Source organism: Gopherus flavomarginatus, chromosome 2 (assembly GCF_025201925.1).
Source record: "Gopherus flavomarginatus isolate rGopFla2 chromosome 2, rGopFla2.mat.asm, whole genome shotgun sequence".
NCBI classification, from domain to species: Eukaryota; Metazoa; Chordata; order Testudines; family Testudinidae; genus Gopherus; species Gopherus flavomarginatus.
The window spans coordinates 114,376,343-114,385,196 of record NC_066618.1 but is presented as its reverse complement, the minus strand read 5'-3'; positions in this window follow the sequence as shown (position 1 = coordinate 114,385,196).

Sequence of the window (8,854 nt, the reverse complement as noted above, 5' to 3'; positions counted from 1 at the left end):
AAGAAAATGGAATGAATTTCTAAATTCATTTATCTATTCTATGCCCCGTACTCACTGAGCTCTTAAAGCTGGGTTAAGTTAAAGCAGATTTAAGAGACAGCTCAGTTACAATGCATCTTCTCTAGTGTGGACAAGGACAAAGTGTGTGATGAGGAAGAGGTATGCCAGAGCTGAGTGGAGAAAAGAGGAAGATAAGCAAGCAGGTACAGAGTTAAAACTGTAAGTGCTAAAAGACAGAGACAGCGGGTGGAGCATCCATTTCCTTACCACGTTTATCCCAAAATCGAGTTGCAGAAAGACAAATTTCTGCCACAAACCAGGAGCATTCTATAGATTTTTTTTTCCTGCCACCTTCAGCCTTAACATTAGATATGAAAAATTTGATATTGCAACATCACATAAATGTTAATTTATTAATTGCCAGATGATTTCAGGTAAAACCTCCATGATAGGCTACTTAACTAACACATTTAACATAAGGGTTGTCTGAGGATGCTCAGTAATTCTTTAACTCAGCTACTTCCTGAAGATTCTCCATCTTGATATCATCTTCACATGCTGGATTATTTGCTTCCTTGCTGCATTTCCTCCCTCCTTTTCCACTCTGCTGCACAGTGGTTCCTGCTCTTCTTACTGCACCTTCCAGCCTTATCTTTCTGTTCCTAAACAGCCATCTCCAGGCCTCATGGAGATGAAGCAGTGCAGGAATTGAAGATTATCTTGACTCTTCAAGGTCCTTTGGTGGGCTTGTCTTAGAGAATCCTGCTGGGCTTTACTCATTCCTGTTGTACTTGCAAAAGGTCAAAAGCTGCTTAGATATGTGGTCGTCCTTCCAGCTACTTTTGATGTGAGAGAAAGCGGGAAGGAGTTTGTTTTAGAACCACATACTCAGGCCCACTCTTCCATGGGTGATGACAGCAACAGCGCTGCCAGCAGACTGAGGACAGCTCAGGATTTGAGTTGATTATACTGTCTGGGTTTAATATTTACATTTCAGGCTTCTCATGTTTTTCTTCTTGAGAAAAGTCCTGTCGATTGTCAAGGATCTGAAATGCCAAGCACACTGACTTGTTTCCCTTGTGCATCTCTGTGTGTGAAGCACTGCCAGGACAATGCTTTGAGACAATAATGTCTGTTTAAAGATAGTAGCATGACATCATCTTAGCCACATGCGAATACTAGCGCACATCTGCTCTGTGCTGACAGAGAACAGAAATTCCTCCCAGTAATTCCCCATGCTGCCATTTTCCCACTAGCCTTTGGTGACTAAAAAGAGCCTGGTTAACATGGTGTTTCCAATCCTATGCTGCTTTCACACAAAGCCAGTAGCCATAGCACTCAGACCCTAGGATATGAGGCAAAGCTGTTTCTGTAAAGCCACTTTCATGAGGTAGAGGATGCAGAAGAGCACTACCCACGTGGGAGTGGCTACTATTATATGCAATACCTGTGGAGAACTGGTGGCCTGTCCATATCTGATTGCAGTGTGTGTTCCTTGCTGCACAGGGCCAGCTCCTATACTTCTGAACAAGGTCAGTCACAGTCAAAGAGAAAGGAGTGGCAAATCCCTAAGAATTAGATAGTCAATAGGGAGAGGTTTTGCTGCATTCATCCAAACTACTCAAAAAGGCTCTTCAATCAAGTCTTAATTTTTAGTCCCAGATTAATTTATATACATGATGTTAGGAGACTGATCACTTGTGAGTACAGATAATAGGATGTAGATGTCTAATGGGGCATTTGGAAAATGCTTCCTCCTTTGTGCTCTAGTCATGCATTGTGATCATTTGGATGGCTTGTTAAGGTTGCCAACTTTCTAATAGTAGAAAACCGAACATGCTTGCCCCACCCCTGCCCTTTCTCTGAGGCCCCACCCCTGCCCCACCCTTCTCCAAGGTTCTACCTCCCACATACTCCATTCTCCCCCACTCTCATTCACTAGCTCATTTACACCAGGCTGGGGCAGGGGAGTTGGTGTGCAGGAGGGGGTGAGGGCTCTGGCTGGAGGTGCAGGCTCTGTGGTAGGGCTGGGGTTGAGGGGTTTGGGGTTTGGAAGGGAGATCAGGGCTGGGGCAGCAGGCTGGGGTGCAGGAGGTAGTTTGGGCTCCAGCTGGGGGTTCAGGCTTCAGGGTGGGGCCAGAGGTGAGGAGTACAGGGTGCAGGAGGTAGCTTCAGGCTGGGGCTGAGAGGTTTGGCGTGCAGGAGGGGGTTGGGGTGCAGGCTCCAGGCGGTGCTTACCTCAGGTGGCTCCTGGGAAGTGTCCAACTGTCCCTCTTGCTCTTAGGCGGAGGCACAGCCTGGCAGCTCTGCGTGCTGCCCCCCATCCATAGGTGCTGCCCCCACAACTCCCATTGAGTGCGGTTCCCGGCCAATGGAAGCTGCAGAGCTGGTGCTCGGGGGGCAGCACACAGAGTCCCAGTGGCTGCGACTCCACCTAGGAGCAGGAAGGACAGCCGGCTGCTTCCAGGGAGCTGCACAGAGCCAGGTAGGGAGTCTGCCTTAGCCTTGCTGCACTGCCAACTGGACTTTTAATGGCCCAGTCAACAATCCTGACTGGAGTCATCAGGGTCCTTTTTCAATTGGGTGTTCTGGTTGAAAACTGGACACCTGGCAACTCTGGCTTTTTCACCCACTTACACCTCCACTGACTTTTCAGTCCGACTCCACATAAGCACAGCATGGCCTAGGTCGATCACTATGGAGGACTGAGGCCTCAATTCTTAACAATTCAAGTCTGTTAGCTTCAAGATGGACAGTAAGGCCCATCTTTTCTCCTTTGGTTCTAAGGAGAAGGGTGAGGAGTAGGGCTGGAAACGCTGGTCCTGGATTCTGGAGGAGATTCAGTTGTGGAGGGGATGTTAATTGAATATTTACATATAATAGTTACACTGCTGGGCTAGTTCATCTTGCATCTATTAATGAGTCTATTATTAATATATTTAAAAAGTTTATCAAGGGTACCCAGAGCTTTTGGGGGGGGCTCTTTTCTTGTAGAGGAGTAAACACCTACCTACTGAGATAAATAGCTAACTGAGCTAGGGAGTGACTGGTTAGATTGCTGCATTCTATGATTTTGCATCATTCAGGGATTTCAGTCTCAAAGCTGCAGAGACAATCTTAGAGGGCAGCTTTTACAATTTGTCTTAACATAGCTAGGTTAAACCTAGCTTGGTGTCTGTGATGACCAATTTTAATGTTATTATATTGGTCCCAGTGCCACATATACTTAAAAAGTCCCATATAAAATCATCTTCACAAACCTCTGAAGTTGAAATAGTTAACATGAGCAGTACAACATGAACTTATAATTGTTTCCTCCACTACATCCTTCTTATGTCTAATGCAGATTAAGAAGACTATTTGCAATTGTTTAGTCTCATTCATAGGCAGCACTAGCAACTCCTAGTTGCTTCATTACACCTTTTATTCAATTTTACTTTTCCACCAGTAGGTGGCAGTAGCAACGTCTCTTTCACACAATAGTGTGATAAATAGAAATAGCGGCATCCAATAAATAAATAAAATAAATATGGGTGCAGCCTTTACTTCAGTGAAACAATCCAGGCAGGTTCACAGAAAGAGTTAAGTCCCCAAGACTTAATTCCCAAAGGCTCTGGGTGGTAGAAAATAATTGTAGGGAGGCTGTTCATGTTTACAGGCCCACGTCATCTTATCTCTGGCTTTATAAATCTACTTTCTATTTGAGAGCAAACTTTGCAACTCATCTAGCACAGTCATCACGCTGCCTGCCAGTTGCTCTCAAGAGTCCATTTGCTTCTTATCCATATTCTTCAGATAATGCAAACTGTATTAAAATGAGAGCAAATGACCTAATTTCATCAGAGTTAAATTGGGTTACATTCACCTCTGATAACTAAACCTAGATATTGGCCTACTTAATCCTACAGCTTTATCACTTCCTATACAATACAAATGCAATGATTTTGCTGCTTTAATTCAGAAGGATCAGGTATCGATAGTCTGTTATCTCAGAGAATGTTATTGGAATACTACAGTTCGGGAGTGGGTGAATGAGGCAGTGTACAGAATGAAAGGGTTTACTAATATCCCTTCAAAGGGTACACCCATCTGTCATTAATGTTCAGAGGAGATGCCAAAATGACTGGAGTTGTGTGTATTTCTTTGCCCTCTACTGAATTAGGCTTACTCAATAGTTTTTCAGTTCCCTCTGTTAGCTTAGTTAGTAGAGCGTTTTCTTCAGCTGCACAAGGTAGAGGGCTATGTGTTCTTGTACCCAAAGGTCACAAGTTTTATTCTTCGTGCCTTATGTACCGGGCTGGCTGTTGATAATGGTGCAGCCTTGGTTAGTACACAAAACAAGAGGGAAACAGCTCTCAGAGTAGTGCAAATATAACAGGTGGAAAAATAATTCTTAGGTAGATGGACTGTGGCAGAGCCAGGGTCTATGCAGCTGAGTGGAAACTCAGCAGGAGTCCCAGAATAGGCAACAAGAAGGCACCTCAGTTTTAGTTTGATTTACAAGTTTTCTGGCGCAACAGAAGCAAACTGATATTTTCTGGCTGCATTCGCCTTCATGCAGCTTAACAGCCTTTAAACATGGAACACAACAATATCATAAACAAGAGATGTAGCTTTCCAGAGCTCCCTGTCCCAGCTTCTAGTCAGAAACTCTTTCTATTTCCAGGAGCCCTGAAAGGCTTGAGTCTCAGTTATAAAGCTTTCTTGATTACCTCAGGTGTAGGCCTGAAGAGTAGGGAGTCCTTGAGTTACTCTCAGTTTCAGAGGACACTTCCAGCTGGGACACTGAAACCTTTCAAATGTCCACACCAGTGTCTGGCTCAGCAAGGCTTCTCCACTAGGTCACAGCTGGGTAAAGGTGTCTCATGACAGTGGGATCATTTATACAGAGCACCAAAAGGTCTGGACAGCCCTCCTGAAGATACTATCAGAAATTTGGCCCAACATGCAAGTTTTGGTTTTGATTTTTTTTAAAGAAGCTTTTTATAATTCTTTGGCAAATAGAAACCTTCCATTAATTTATTATTTTTTGTAAATCCAGTTTTTGAGTAACAAGTGTTTTCCCTGCAATGTTTTTAATCCAAACAATGCAACATTATGTAAGTTCATCAAAGTAATAAACTCTTGTTCATTTTCAGTGTCCCTTTGCACTTTGAAGGCATGTAGGATTGTTATAAAAGCCCTACAGCTCAACACCAAGGTCATTGTTGTTTTAAAAGGCGAGGCTGCTGTAAGGTTTAGGAAGCACTCAGGAGGTTTGTGAGCTGGTGACAAGGCACAGCTAGTGGACACAGCTCAGCTTGAATCAGTCCAGGCTTCTGAAAACATCTGGCTCTCATTGATCATGCTCAGAGTAACAGTTCCTCCCAGGAACACCATTGTATTTGCTTAGCACTCTCATATTAGTAAATCAATACGTTTCCTTACGGTGATTGTTTGTACCCAACAACAGCATGCGGTAGTCACTGCCAGTCTGACGGCTGATCAAGAAGATACCTGAGAGTTCAGAGGCTGGAACTGGCAAATGTTAATAAACATGGTCCTCTTTAAGCCATGAGGAAAGTTTCTTTAATAAATGCCTGATCATGCAAGGTGCTGATTGCCCTCAACTATTATTGAAGTTAATGGGAGATGAGGTCCACTCAGCAGTTCAGAAGAGGGGCTCAGCATCTTCCCAGATTTGCTCTAAAACAGCTTATTGGTATTTCTAAATAGAGAGGTGTTGCTTGATGCCCACTGTGATGGGACTACCTGAAAACAAAGGAGAATGATTGGCTGTGTAGACCTATATCCTGATCCTGTGGTCCTCATTGAGAAAAAAATCCTGAAGTCAGTAGCAGCTGTCCCTGAGCAAGTACTCCCTGGTTGAAATCAGGCCCACATAACTCAGTATGAATGGCTTTGAATGGAGATGTACTTGAAGTACCACAGTGAAACAATAATACCAAGAAAAATACTTTAGAATAAACAGAAGGAGAATGATGCGACTTTGAAGATGATTTAAAAACCCCACTGAGTTTGAACTTAAACTAAAGCTAAATGATTCTCAGACAGAAGCAAATGTTATCTGCTCTCATATGAAGTGCACTTAGAAGTACATTCATTATTATTTTTATTAAAGTGTAAGTTTTCTGGGCACGTTTTTAAAGGGACACCGTCCACTTAAAAAAAAGAGTCACATTGCTAGCTGACTTTTTAAAATCTATTGTAACATCTAAGATTACTTGAACTGAAACACATTCAAGAGAAAAAAACACACTTTTTTCCAGTTTGTTTATTGTATACATTTCACGGCACTTTGTGTGCAGGCAGTCAATTCCCCTGTTTGTGTGGGTCTCATACTTTCAATACGGAGAAAAAAATCACGTTTTGAAGAACAGGAAAATGTGAACGTGACAATGTGACTCACGGATATGTGTAGTACCAGAAGCTACTTTGAATTCCATTCTCAAAATTTAATTTTAAGTCTATCGACCCTTAAAGACAAACAAAAGTTCATTTGTTCACATAGTAGAGCTGCTAAACTGCCACATTACAGCTAGAACAAATATGTGATCTTACCTATCATCTTGTCTTCATAACTGAAACCCTAATGTTATGCAGTCCAAAGACAAGAAGTCTGGAAGTGACATCGTCCATAACGTGTGTCTCCCTGCACTGGTAAACAGAAACTGAGATTTTTGATAACTAGGAATGTTACTAAAATAATAAAGCTCATGGAAGCTGTAACCAGGGAGGATTTAGATAGAGAATAATTAACCATGAAATTATGATCCAACTCAATAAAGTGCCAAAATTCATCCAACTAATTTCAGAGGCTTCTTTTCATGGCTGTTAAAAAGACAGGAGAAAAATGATCTTATTTGTAGCCTCTCCTTCCACTGACCAAGTGAATAATTGCCTTTACATTCATAGATGATTTGTCTGTAATTACATTTATTGGTTAAAAAAAAATAGGGCAGTTCAGAGTATTAAAATTAAATGACAAGCTTAATTCTTTGGTGCTCGCTGGTCCAGAATAATGCTGCTGAACATTAGTGTATTTGAGCATTTACATTAAACGTAGTGAAACATACATCACTTGGAGTCAAGGAGCTAAATTACACTACAACCTTATAAACACCTTCCTTACTGTGTAAGGACTTGATTCTACTCCCATAGTAGCTCTAGGAAATTTCAATGGGAGCTTGAGTCAAGAACTCATATTTTGAGGTAGGGGATACTTTGAAACAGGTTAATCAGAGAATAGTAATCTTACCTACTTGTGCTTGCTCAAAACTGATCACTCTTGCTGGATACAGGACAGGAGACCTTTTGCAGTTAAAAAAAAGAGCCATTTCAAAAATGCTCGGTAACTTACATACAAACATAATATCATAACATCCTTGAGGAGAATTTTGCTTTTAAACACAGCAATACAACTTTTTGTGGAGGCTATATCCCCAAATGTTTTACACAGTTGAACCATATAAAGTTAAAATAAAATGTAATAGGCTGGAATTAAGAGGTGAGCAGGACAGAAATCTTCATATTAGATTTTAAAATAAATGGAGTGCTGAGAAGATGCAAGATGTCTCTTAGGTCAGCGGTGGCCAGACTGTGAAAGGCTAGTGAAGGAGGTTGGTGCTAGCAGTGAAGACAGTAAAGAAAAAGCCAGGTTACTAGCTAGGCTACAGCAAGTCTATGATGCAGGGTTATAAGTGATGCAACCAATTTGGAACTGAATCCTGAAATGAAAAGGCAGCTAATGGAACCATTCAAGGCTGGGAATAATGTGATTGTGATTCTTATCAGGTTAAGATGCATCCAAGTGTCATTATTTGCATCCACTTTAATTGCATTTCTGCTAATGCACTTAGATTTAAAACCCATATTTACAGATGTTTAAAGATAGAGTGGCTGGCAATTTCTGGACACTGTTTTTTGTTGGAAAATGCCAATTTGTCAAAACAAAAACTGTTTTGTGACAATGTATCGGTTTTGATTTAACTTTCCATTCTGGACCTGGGAAATCTTCCTGGAAAATTTCTGGTCAAAACAAGAAAGATTGACCAACTCCAGAATAGACAGTAGTCCTGTTGTCAGCTTGAACCAATGCAAAATGAAAACAAGTGTCAAAACCTCAACATTTTTTATGAAACTAAATTCTTGTTTTAAAGCCAGGTCTTATAATTGGGCAATGAAAAGCAGGATTCAGCAAACAGTGTCTCAACCACAATTAAATATTGTGCCAAATTTAAAAACATTTCTAGCCATTTGTAAATGTCTAGATACAAAAGGGCCAGAAAGCTATTTAATGGTTTTGAACACTTTGTGCACTTGTGAAACTCAAGGATGCTTCTGATTTAATAAATAAAAGAGGGATTTGAAATGAAGGACAAGAAATTTGTGTTTGCTGCATTGGCAGAGGGGGAACCACTGGAAGACTAAAAGAGAGGTGGGGTGATGTCAGAATGACAAGCCACTTCGAATGGATTTGAGAGGGGTGAGGTGGCAGGTATGAAGGCCAGAGAGAAGGAGATTACAATAGACAAAGCACATAATGATTAGGGCTTGGATAAGAGTTGTGGCTTTAGGACTCTGCAGGGGTGACATTAGTGGCCCCCAAAGCTTGAGCCATTAGCACATTTTGCCATAACAATATAAACCTAGTCACCAGCTTAAACAACAATAAGAGTTATTCACTAAACCAATGAAGCTGAGCTGAGCCCTTAAATGGGAGAGGACTAGCCGTGTACTGTACCGGCAAAGTGCTCCTGGTGTGGTTGCAGCTCTAGGAGCAGAGCTGTACTTTACCCCCACGAGCAAACTAATGGTACTAATAAAAGCACAGTTTTCCCAGCATTACTGCATC